The sequence below is a fragment of the Pelobates fuscus genome, chromosome 3 (assembly GCF_036172605.1).
Source record: "Pelobates fuscus isolate aPelFus1 chromosome 3, aPelFus1.pri, whole genome shotgun sequence".
Taxonomy (NCBI): Eukaryota; Metazoa; Chordata; class Amphibia; order Anura; family Pelobatidae; genus Pelobates; species Pelobates fuscus.
Window position 1 is genome coordinate 376,029,023 of NC_086319.1, and position 13,005 is coordinate 376,042,027.

A 13,005-nucleotide genomic window follows, 5' to 3' on the forward strand; every position below is an offset into this window, starting at 1 on the left:
ATGACGGGATCGTCTCCCAGTCAGGCATTGTGGGAGCTCGTTTGCTTCAATTCCGTATGGCATGGGAGAATTCCACAAGCAACAATTGGGTTCTAGATATCATCCAGAGAGGATATTTTCTAGAATTCGAAAAAAAAAATCTTTTCGATCCTTCCAAGCCACAAAATGGCCAGGAGAGAAGGAAAAACTACTTGCCCTCCAGGCCTTTCTCTTACCTCTGCAAAAATAAGGTGTCCTAGTATAATTCCCGACAGCAGAAAGAACTCACAGGTTCTATTCTCTCCTCTTCCTAACCATGAAATCCTCGGGAGGGTGGAGACCCATTCTAGAGCTACACAGACTGAACCAGCACTTACACATCCGCAGATTCAAGGTGGAATCTCTGCGTTCTATCACAAAGAAGGTCGTCCCAATCATTGGATGATGTCAATCGACTTACTGGATGCCTATTTCCATATCCCTATTGCTCAGATTCATCAGAAATACCTCAGGTTCGCAGTTGGAGAGGGTAATTTCCAGTTCAGGGCCCTACCCTTTGGTCTCAGCACAGCTCCAAGGACCTTCACAAAAATACTTGTACTTGTTGCAGAACTGAGGAAACAGGGCATATCCGTCTTCTATTATCTGGACGATATCATGATCGTGGCAGACGACAGGGATACCCTGTCCTCACATGCCTCCATTTGCCTTCAGTTCCTGCAACATCACGGCTGGAGGATCAAATGTCAAAAAGAGCCATCTTTGCCAAAGTCAATCCATGATATACCTGGGTGCTCAGTTTGAAACATCTGCAGGAACCATTCAATTCTCCCCAGAGAGAATCCTGAGAATCGGGAAGCAGGTTTCGGGGATATTAGCGACTAAAGGTGACTTCAGCCCAAAAGGCGATGAGTCTGCTGGGTTCCATGTCCTCCACGATAGGACTAACGAGGTGGACACTGTGGAGAATGAGAGTCTTCCAAGCAAATTTCCTACTCCAGTTCTCTTCAAAAAGCCTATACCAGCCCATCAAGATTCCATCTTTGGTTCGCAATTCCCTGATTTGGTGGCTTAACAGGGAGTCCCTTGGCAAGGGCTTCCCTCTGGGAGAAATTTCATTGATAGTAATCACGACGGATGCCAGCCAATGGGGTTGGGGAATCCATTGTCAACACTGCTTCGTGCAGGGGGAATGGAAGTTTCCAACGCACAGCATGCCTTCCAATCTCCTGGAACTCTTGGCTGTTCTTGAAGCCCTGAAACATTTCTCTTCACAAATATATGGGTAAAAATAAGGACAGACAATTCCACGGTGGTAGCTTACATACACCATCAGGGAGGCACCAGAAGCCACAGGATGATGGTGCTCATGCAACAACTGATGTCGTGGTCTCAGAGACACTTGGCAGGCCTCACGGTGATCCATCTCCCAGGAACACAGAATCTGATGGCGGATTTCCTCAGCAGATCCAGGATACATCCGGGGAAATGGAGTCTTTCGGACAGTCTGTTCTGGATGATAGTGAAGAGATGGGGCCTTCCTCAAGTGAATCTGTTGGCGACACGGAAGAACAGGAAAGTAGAGTGTTTCTTTACAAAGGACAATGATCCCCAAGCCAGGGGGAGGGACGCTCTATCCTGCAGTTGGGGATTCCACAAGGAGTATATGTTTCCTCCTTTTCCCTTAATCTTTCCCTGAGGAGACTGAGAATGAAACGTGTTTCTCTCATACCCATAGACCCCTTTTGGCCTCGCAGACCCTGGTTTCCTCTCCAGCAGAGCCTTTGTGTAGAACCACCTTGGCAACTTCTGAGGGTTCCGGACCGTTCTTCACCCGGATCCGTCCTCCATCAACCTGATGGCGTGGAGATTGAGAGGGAAAGGCTGAGGAGTAAAGGTTTCTCTCAAGCAGTCATAGACACCATACTCAGAGCACAAAAACATTCCACTTCTAACACATACTATAGAATATTGGACGCCTTTACCTCCTGGGCTCTTTCGAAAAGTGTTTCTATTCAACAGCCTTCTGCGAAGGAAGTCTTGAAATTTCTCGAGAAGGGCCCGAGAAGGGTCTCGAGAAGGGCCCGAGTTATAACACCTTAAAGGTTCATGTATCAGCTTTGTCGGCCTTAACTAACCACAGGCTGGTGGCCTTGGCCTCAGGCAGAAGGGTCTCAGATCTTCACGCTTTGTCAGCTGCAGAACCCTTCACTATTTTCCATAAAGACAGGGTCATTCTTCGTACTATTCCGGAGTTCCGGCTTAAAGTCACCTCCATCTTTCATATTAACGAGGAAGTTGTTCTCCAACATTACATTCTGGAACCAGTGGCATACATATAGCGGTCGTAGGGGTTGCAGCTGCGACCGGACCAGTCATTCCAGGGGGCCTGGCGTCATGTTTTGCAGGCCCGGCCCACGCGGCAAACCGCTGGTGCTGCCATTCAAGGAGTCCATCAGGTGGCCCATGCTGTTATGGCCACCCGATGGGTATGGATTTTCAGGGGGCCGGTCAGCGCTGTGGCGCTTTAACAGCGCGACCGGGTCCCCTGTGATGACACGCTGGGAGGAACTGACTGCCCCGGCCACTCCTCCCAGCTTACACAGAGCCCGCACGGGAGGAAGCAGAGGAGGGAGTCAGAGTGGGAACTCTGACTCCCATCAACCTGAGCCACCACTGGACTCCATGGGAAGTTACCCTCCTGAACCTAAAAGGTAGGAAACAGGAATGTGACTTAAACATTTTGTATATGTGTGTGTGTTTGTATGTGTGTCTGTTTGTGTGTGTATGTCTATGTATGTGTGTCTGTGTGTGTGTGTCTGTATGTATGTGTGCCTGTCTGTTTGTATGTTCGTGTCTTTGTATGTATGTGCCTGTGTGTGCCTGTCTGTATGTATGTGTGCCTGTCTGTGTGTTTGCGGTGTGTGTGGTGGGGGGGAGGCAGATTAAATAAATATATTAAGTATGTATTTTTTTTTATGAAATAAAAATAAACTTTATATTTCCCCCTCCCTTCTTACCTTCTGCCTGGGAGGGGGGCGTGCAGGGGACCTGCAGGGCTAAAGTTCACTCTTTCGAGATCTGAGCGTTGCTATGGTAACCGCGGCAATGCTCCAACCTCGCGACAGGACAACCCACTGGAGCTATAGGTAGAGCTCCCCTGGGTCCTCCTCTCCCTTCCTCCCCAGCTGGCGGCCGCATGTCAGTGCCTGTGGGCCGGTGAGGGAGATCTTTGATCTCCCCACCGGCCCATGAAGGCACACAGCAGGCCGGTCCTCGGTTTGTGCTGGCTCTGCACGGGCCGACAGGAGATATCATCGCGGCCCACCGGGCATTTGTCCGGTATGCCCGATGGCCAGTCCGGGCCTGGGGTTAAGGCAGTGCTGGAAAATAATGGTGGCCACATAAAACATTGACACTTTGGGCCCAATTTGGACATTTCCACTTAGGGGTGTACCCAATTTGGACAATTTACACTGTTATACGGGCTGTACACTTACTACTTTACATTGTAGCAGAGTGTAATTTCTTCAGTGTTGTCACATAAAAAGATACAATAAAATATTTACAAAAATGTGAGGGGTGTACTCACTTTTGTGAGATACTGTATATGTGTCTGTGTAACTGCATGCGTGACATCTGTGTGTATGTGTATCACAGTGTGTGTGGCAATGTATGTGTATATATCCACACATCTTAGCAGTCAAACGCCAACACTACACACAAATACACCCCTGCATTTAAATGTCAACACTACATACAAACACGACTCTCTATTAAACACCAAAATTATATATAAATACACCTCTGCATTCAAAATCCAACACTCATTCAAACACCAACACTATATACAAAAACATTCTTACATTCAAACACACAAACACCGCTCAGTACTAAATACAACCCTGCATGCACGGGAAATTGGTAGAGACCCAGCTAACAAAGCATTGTTGGAGTTGCACGACACATAGGGATCTACCTTTTAACCATCCTTGCGATGGGGGGGGAGCATGACTGCTAACTCCTTCGATCACCAAATCCTGTTACCCTTCCATTCCCAATAAGTAACGCAACACCATGTTAAGTGGGTAAGGGCAACGGCCACAGCTTTATTTAAACCAGCATAACCAAATACTGGGTTTTACCCAGCAGACAGGTACACTTAAAACTTCTTCCAGAGCCTCTTCAGCCTGTCCTTCGTCATCAACCAAATTCAGGCTCCGACTCCCCAAGCCCGTCCGGGCATTATTCATTTACCAAACTTGCTGGTGCAGGAAACCCGCAGCTGTGACAAAATGAGAACAAAGAAAACACAAAACAAAACGACAATACCAGAACAGAACAGTTGGGGAGGGTGGGTGGGTAAAAATACTGCCAGGCTCCCTCAGTATTGTTCACCAGTAGTCTGGTAATTTTCCCCAGAATTCCATGCTTTCAACTGTAAAACCAACAGTATCCTTTTGGTTGCTATGCCAACTCCTCAGGGCAGCAGTCATGCTCCCCCCTCCCTATTCACTCCGAGGGTTGGCCTTGACTGCTGACTCCTTTGATCACCAAATCCCGTTACCCTTCCATTCCCAATAAGTAACGCAACACCATGTTAAGTGGGTAAGGGCAACGGCCACAGCTTTATTTAAACCAGCAAAACCAAATACTGTCAGCTGCTGGTTTTACTCAGCAGACAGGTACACTTAAAACCTCTTCCAGAGCCTCTTCAGCCTGTCCTTCGTCATCAACCAAATTCAGGCTGCGACTCCAAATTTACCAAATTTGCTGGCGCAGGAGACCCGCCACCGCAGACCCCACCCCTACTAGAGGGAGGGGGATGCGTCCCCCAAAGCCAGCGCCTGTGTCATTATTGCTTGTAACCACATTTTAAATGTGTCCAAACCAACATGAGTAAGATGTACCAAATCAGTATGCATAGCATTATGGTTATCTCCTTCTAGTTCAACATGAGGAATCACCAATCCACCAAACCATTGTACGAATCGTGATATTGTCATGTTGAAGCGACATCCACCTCGTTATATCCCTTTTTGCGTTGCGCGCTCTTGACCCAGGTAATAACCACCAGCGTGGATCAGCAGTATAACTGGTTCCGTCATATATCGCTGAAGCGATCTCTCCATATAAAATTGCTGCCAGCGCAACCCCCTGATCCCACACCACCTAACATTGACCTGGTGATGAGTAATCCCAAGATCCTGGTCATACGACCTCTGGTCTACCTGACAAGCTGCCCAATAAATAAAAGAATGCCCAAGGATCCAAACATATAGAGAATATCTAGCAATAAAGAAATCAACTGAACATTAACCATACCCAGGCACCTATTAAAGGCAGAACATACAATCGAAAACCTGCTCATTCCCACCGACCCAGCAGCCAAATGGAAGAGACTGACAGACCTAACCTGCTTGCCTGCAGAGTCAGACCGATGCGGAATGAATGAGTTGAATAACCACTATCATTTTTTATTTTTTGTTTGGGAGTCCACTCCCAACAAGCACAATACAGTATAATCCACTCCTAATGAGCGCAACACCAACATAAACATTCTAGTGAATGGATAATAACCCATATGCATGCACTGGAACGTATCTCCAATTATGGACGCTCCAATCCTAATCACTCTACCACTACCCGTTTGATCAGTATTAGATCGCCAAATTAGAAATTTCACTTCTTTTTTAAACTAAAGAACCTCCTTCCTAAAAAGGGGTGACTGAGCTCTAGAACTCCACCAATCTGCCGACGCATAGAGTTGCATAAAAACACACAGAAAAGGCTACCTGAAACAGAATTGCCTCCAATGGGAAAACATAAATAGCAGGCAGGATCCCACCTATGTCTACCAGAAAGTGCACAAATACAGGATGCCTAACGACCGCCACCAGTTTACGTCTACAACAGTGCAATACGCGCTGAACCACAAATGCTTTAGTCACATTTTCCCCTCACATGAAGTGCATTAAGATTGAAAGAGCTGACATACCCTGTTCCACTGACACGGATGTCCCTCGATGACGCAAGTCAGAAAGAAAGGCTAAGTGGATAACAACCTACTTTCTGAAGAAGACCAACCAAATTGATCCCACACCGTCAAGTATGCTGCCCAAGACTTAGGAGACAGGGATCTCTCAATCAAGTCAGTCAAGTTCCAAAACTGAGGTCCCAGAATAATTCAGGGCCCTCCACAAGCTTCTGCCTCTGGAGTCACCTCCTGAAATTCATCCTCCTGGAAGCGAGAAAGAGAGTCGGCAATACATTAGACACACCTGGCACCTGCACCCAAACAAATATTACATTCCAAGCAATGCAGAACCAACCGTCGCAATAAATCCCATCCCAGAAGAGAACCCAAAGATAACTGGTTAACGACATGAACCACACTAAAGTTTTTTGCATGGAAAAGAACCTGCTTCTTTGCCAAAGCTGAGACCCAGAGCTTGGCCGACACTACAATAGGGAATAGCACCAAAAAGGAATCTGACCACGCCAACATCATAGCCCTCAGAAAAAAGCACCAAAACCAACTAAGTTGCAGCCTCTGTAAACAGCTCAAAGGCCAAGTTAGACACTGTTTTACTGCGCCAAAATGTCTGACCATTGTAACCCACGAGGAACAAAGCTCCAAACTACCAAAAGGCAAGTAAAGTTAAAAGGTAGATGAATACCAACCACAGTCAAGGAAAGTAAGTGACTGAAAGCACGCCCCATGGGCATGACTTACAGCCAAATATCATATGGCCCTGTTGGGATTGCAGAATTCAAATAGCCCAATAGGTAGCCCCATAGATATGACACGAGATATGACAACCTGAAGCTTAGTCTGTATCTAAATCCCCAGGAAGAAAAATCGTAGTAGTTGGAACCCCAAATTCCGCCACAACCCTATGAAAGTGAAACAACAAGTTCGTACAAACCTGAGAACCTGACTAGTGCAGAAAGAGATGGACAAACCACTACACTGTGATGAATTAGAAAACTGACAACCAAGAAGTCGTTGAGGGGGGGCGGGGCCGGACCACCGAGCTGGCCGGCCGCAAGAAAGCTTAGCTCCTGCAAACCATTACAATTTAAGCCTGAAACCTACAAATTCCGACCCAGAAAGGAACCCGGCAGCACTGGTCCTCTGTGCAAGGGGGCACTGGATCCAGGGAGAGGCCGGCTCTCCAAGTTACAGTCCCCGCCTGATAGTGCCCAGCCGGAGGCCCAAATCGGCGTGCAGCTGGCCCTGTCCCCCCCCCCCCGGACCGGTGGGGGTCATCCCGGTCCTCACCCCGTGGCCCAGACTACTGCAAAACAACCAAAGCCCAGCGACACCACCCTGATCGGCGGGCCGGGCAAGTCAACTAAAATGGCGGATGCCATGTGCGCTGGAGACAAAGAGAGGGGACGGTTTACCCCCACGCACACTGCTAACAACAAGGCCTCCGGACACAAGCTGATCCGAAAGCAACCAACTACAAGTGCCCTAACAGGCCAGAGGCAAGCAGAAGACATGAAGGCACGACAGGCTAACACTCGCACCACAGCAATGGCAGATGGAATGCTCCAGGCGAGAGCCTCCCCTCCTGAAGAGACGGGGAACCGGTCTCCCGAGCAAGGTGCCACATACCTATCCTGGAATGACACAGCACACCTCCCAGCCAGCCCGGACAGAGCCGTGAAGCACATCGACAGCCGGCTACCAGCAGGACCACGCTAAGCCCACATGGGACACCGTCTTCCCAAAGAGGAATGGTGGCTAAAACTTCGGCCCATCCTGAAAATCCGTGCAAAATATAACATTAGCCTGGACACATCTGAAAGTGCACATTTGGGACACATTACACATAAGAGATCTGTCGAAGCCCATATTTAAGTCTTGAAGACAAGGCAAATTCATCTAATTTTATGAGTGAAGAGTGTTTTCCCTGCATATTTATAGTTGACCTAATAATTAGAATAAACTTTGGGTTTTATTTAGTGAATATTAAAATGTATTTAATTAAGCACCAACCTGCTAAGAAACCATGTTTAGAGACCTTTGCACTTCCACTGTTGGGCCTTAATTTTGCAATTTAGTTGTTTTAACTCAACCCACTATTCAGTAGATAAACCCTTTGTAGTTTTGTAGAACCAGTGAATGTGCAGGCTGTATTGCCCAATCCTCTCATTGCAAGGCACCTAACTAAAGCTATAAATCCAAATCTTGCCTAGCATAGACACTAATACATGTTTTAACCCTGTACTGGTTTCTGTGCACAATAATTTGCACGCGCTCACGACTTATAGCCGATTACTGCTTGGTTAAGGGCTAGAAGTGGTCTACTGGAGGGAACTCTTATCTTTCTTTGCTTGTGATGCTCTCGGTCCCAATGGTTTTAGACCACATGACACTAACAAGCAACATATACAGTACCAGTTAGTTCTCCAAGGTGCAGAAGTTTAGGCGCAGGAATTAGACCACAAACCTGTTCAAACGCTGCAAAGTAACAATTGTACTGCTGACACCAACAACGAATTTGATTGTTTTGTTTACCCTTTTCAACACTATGGGTCTGTATATCCCTATGCATATTGTCTTAAAGCATTTATCAAAAGCAAAAATTATTTTCTTATTATACTTTATGCCTGCTAAGCGATAATTATAGTTAAAAACGCGCAGTTAATCAATTATATGCATCTCATAACTAGATCTGTTTTATGCACGTCTAGCTTAGCATGTTTTATCACAAAAACGTTGTTTAAGAGCTTGCTATCTTCATATAATATAAAAAATGTGCAGTCTAAAATGCCACACTGTACAATGTTATGGAATTGCTTGTAGATGCTGTTGTGGCTCTACACGCTTGTTGTCAATCTATGCACAAGAAAAATAAAGAATTTAAAAAAGAAGTCGTTGAGATAGTGAAGGAGGGAAGAACAGCCCGACACCCACGCCACGATCCATTCCAACAAGGAACTGAAAAACTTAAAATATAAAAACAAAAAATCGAACAACCCATGAAAAGGCACATGTCGAAGAAAAATCACCCTGAAACTGACACCCCAACAGATGAAAACAATCTGGATGACCTGGCAGCACCCGAAAAGCCGACTGGATATCAGACGTCGCCAACAGGGCCCCCGGGTACTACTCCACAAACCAAATCCAAAGCCCGATCAAAAGAAGCATATCGCACCCGACAGTCCTCCTTTGAAATCCCATCATGAACCGAGGACCCCGACAGATAAGACAGATTTCCTACAGCTCCACCTCCTCCCCTAGCTCGGCTGCCAGGACCCCCTCCTTATCCCGAACCAAGGACAGGCTAGGCGCAACGACGCCTCCCCCGATGGATTAAATGGGAACCCCTGAGAGAGAGTGAGAGCCACGGCACCTGTCTTTCTGCCATCAATGGCGTCCTCTCCCCAAGGAACGTAATCCTTGGACTCCGACATCGGGTGGGGTTTTCACCTCTGAAAACAACGGACGGCTGGGTGAGCCCCACCACAGTGGGAGCACTCATGCTTAAACGTTAAAGAGCCAACAGATGCCCTTCTTGTGACACGCCGATGCTCCTCCGGAAGTGCCGGCGGCCGACGGAAAGTAAGAACCCGACGGACGACAGGGATTAATGAGAAGCAACCATAGGTTTTACAGAGACTACCAGAGGAAAGACACTGCCAGGCTCCCTCAGCATTGTTCACCAGTAGTCTGGTAATTTTTCCTAGAATTCCATGCTTTCAACTGCAAAACCAGCTGTATCCTTTTGGTTGCTATGCCAACTCCTCAGGGCAGCAGTCATGCCCTCCCTATTCGCTCCGGGGGTTGGCCTTTCCTGCACCAGGGCTCTCTCTACTTAAGTTCCGCCACTGGCGCCCAGTGATGGGGCTGGGCTGCTGAATTTGATCCATAGATTAGAGCCAGACACCATGCTTCCCAAGGACCTGATTTCACAGACCTGAGATTTAAACATAAACTTGTGACTGCATGTATAACTGCCTGTGTCTGTATGACTGTATGTCTCTATATGACTGTCTAATATGTATTTTACTGTATGTATGTGTATGTACGTCTTAATGTCTGTGTGTCTCCGTATTACTATATGTTTCTGTGTCCTCATATATATCTTAATGTTGGTGTCTGTGTACCTGCCTGTGTAGATTGCATGACTATGTGCTGGTATTTTTGCGCCTGTATGATTGTGTCTTTGTCCATATATGTATTCTTGCCTGTATATCTATTGTCGATATAGGAGAAAGACACAGAAAGAGGCTGGGGAAAAGAAAGATACAGAAAATGGGCTGGGGGGGGAGAAGGCAGGCACAAGAGGGGTTGTAAGAGTCACACTAAACAGGGGTGTAAGACTCAAAGAGGCAAGACATTCAAGAGAGGAGATATTAAACTAAAAGGGGGGCGACGAGATACAGAAGTGTAGATGCATTTTTTTTTTCTTGGGGGGGGGGGGGGGGGATGCAAATTGCATCTGCGCTTGTGCAGCCAAAAATCCTGCCGCCATTGGCCCGCTCCTCTCATCGCCTCCCCTGCGATATTCGTGCACAAGCAGCCGCACCTTCTGCCCCCCTGTAGTTATGCCACTGATCTCAAAGAGGCATTGAGTTTATTTTAGCACACTTATCTCTACGAAAACATTCCTATTTACTTTCAGTTTTTCTTTTGAAAACCAGCTTTGGTGTATGAAGCACTTACAATTAAAATAGACAAACATTTAACAGTAATAAGTCACACAAATTACTTACAGGAACAGTGGGTGAAGATTGCCACATCCATTCAAGATTCCGTACCCACGCTTATACTGGGAATGATTGCCAGCTTGTTAGGCAAAACATTTCTCTGCAGAAACCCATTCTGTCCATTTAATGTTTGAAAAACACCTTTATTTTAGAAATACAGGTTATGACTGTATTTGCAAGTGAGCATAATAGTAGACTTTTTTTTTTTTTTTTAAAGATTATGTTGTCAGATTTAATAAGCTGTATTGCTAGTACCGGTAATTCCATCAGGGTGCTTACAAATGCCTACAAGCAAAGTATAAAACGTTTATCTTTTTGTCACATCTACTTAATGTGAATTATGTTAGAATTTTGCATTTAAACTGTATTCAGTCTAAAGCTTTTCATTCCCCAATATTTTTTTATAAAGAATAAAAAGAAAATCTGTGTAAGTTTACATAATTTATTTTTTGTCTGAACTAAAATCTATAATAAAAAAAAATAAATTGGTTTTATCATACTTTTACATTATAACTATGCATCAACTAAATGTTATGCTAATATTTTTTTAAAACAAAAAATGCTCCCCTCCGTAATTGTAACCAGACGAGTTGGACGCACAGGAACAGAGGGGTTGAGGGCCCTGCTCAATGAGCATACATGGTAGAGTGGGGTAAAGTGACACAAAAGGTAAGAATAGTATTAGGGAAGTAGATTGGTAGAACACTGAATACAGAGTAAGTGAGTGAGTGAGTGTTTTTTTTTGGGGGGGGGGGGGGGGGGGGTAATGACAGTTGCAAGAGAGGAATCAGTTGTGAGCTATTAACAGTTTAATTGATACGCTTTTGTGAAAAAGTGAGTTTTTAATGATTTAATTTTTATTTTTTGAACGAGTGGAAACTGGTTGTGCTATAATGTGTTCCTTAACAAAGGCAGCCCAAAACTCATTCCAGGTGGCAGGTTGAGAGCTACAGTGAGTTTTACAGTTTTAAGTTGAGATGTTAGGGTGCAATAAGAACCAGTGACCCTTTAACAATACCTATCTATTGTCATAAAAATCATAAACTTGTATTTAGTACTAGTGGACATATTTTCAAATTCCAGTGACACTAATGGAGTTAAGGCCCATGCAATAATGAAAGGGGAAACAGGAGCAATCCAACTTAACTTGCTATAGGGAAGTAGAAATTTGAATTGCACTGGGCTTGATGTAATTAAAGAAATCTCTGAACTATTAGCATATGGTGGAGGGAGATAAAAGAACATTTAGCAATAGGAAGAAAAAAAAAATTCAGTGCAATAAATGTGAGAAAGAAAATTTAAATGGTAGTGTAGGAATAAAATGACCTTTAAATCAATAGCAAGACAAGAAAACTTTAAACGGATCGCCACAGGTACCTGGGCAACTTTCATTCCCAGTAGAATCTCCAGCTAACAACTATCTCAACATATGTATTGAAACCAGAGCTCACGGGAAAGATACAAGTAGCTTATTCACTAAACAGTGAATTGTAGTGGATTTCACTCTTTGCTAGTTTGAAGCCATTGTAAGGGAAGGATAACAAACAGTACGTATGCTCCGCAATAACCGTTGATATTACCACAATATTAAAAAGGAACAATACGGGCACCATAATAACGTTATCGAGATGAAGTTGATGTGGTGCTAGAAAGGCCCCTTACTTACCTGTAGAGGTTTAAACCGTTCACGAATGGTTTAACAAATGAAAAGCTTAAAAATGGGAGCCTAGAACAGCTGCCGGTATAGGAGCCGCTGATTAGATGAGAGCACCAGCTGACCACACAAAGCCAAATTAGCAGCACCCCTGACTGCTGCATCCTTCTGTTCTGAAGCTGGTCAGCAAGCCGAACGATCTGGGGCTAGAGGGGAGACTTTGGGGTTAAAATGTTAAACCCTGAAGGTTAGTCAGCACCAGGGACCTCCTGGCACCATAAACACCTTAATTCCAATGAAGAGGTTATGGTACCCAGAGTGTCCCTTTAAGGCACTATGGCTAAAGTAGAGATACAAAGTTAGAGGCATCTTTCCCATAAAATTTCTTGCATTTGAAAGGGTGTTGCATCATTCACAGACAATTGTAACATTTGATAGCAAACCACATTCAAGCACCAGTTGTCAGACAGCAAAACCATTTAGCTTGACAACACATTTTGGACTTCCTGTAGAAACCAATGGCACGTATATTGTCTGGTTCTCATCAATAAAGTACACAGTGGATGTCAAATGTCTGCACACCCATATTGAAACAGTGCTTTTGACGATTAAAAGCAGAACAAGACTAAGCATCTTATTGGTTA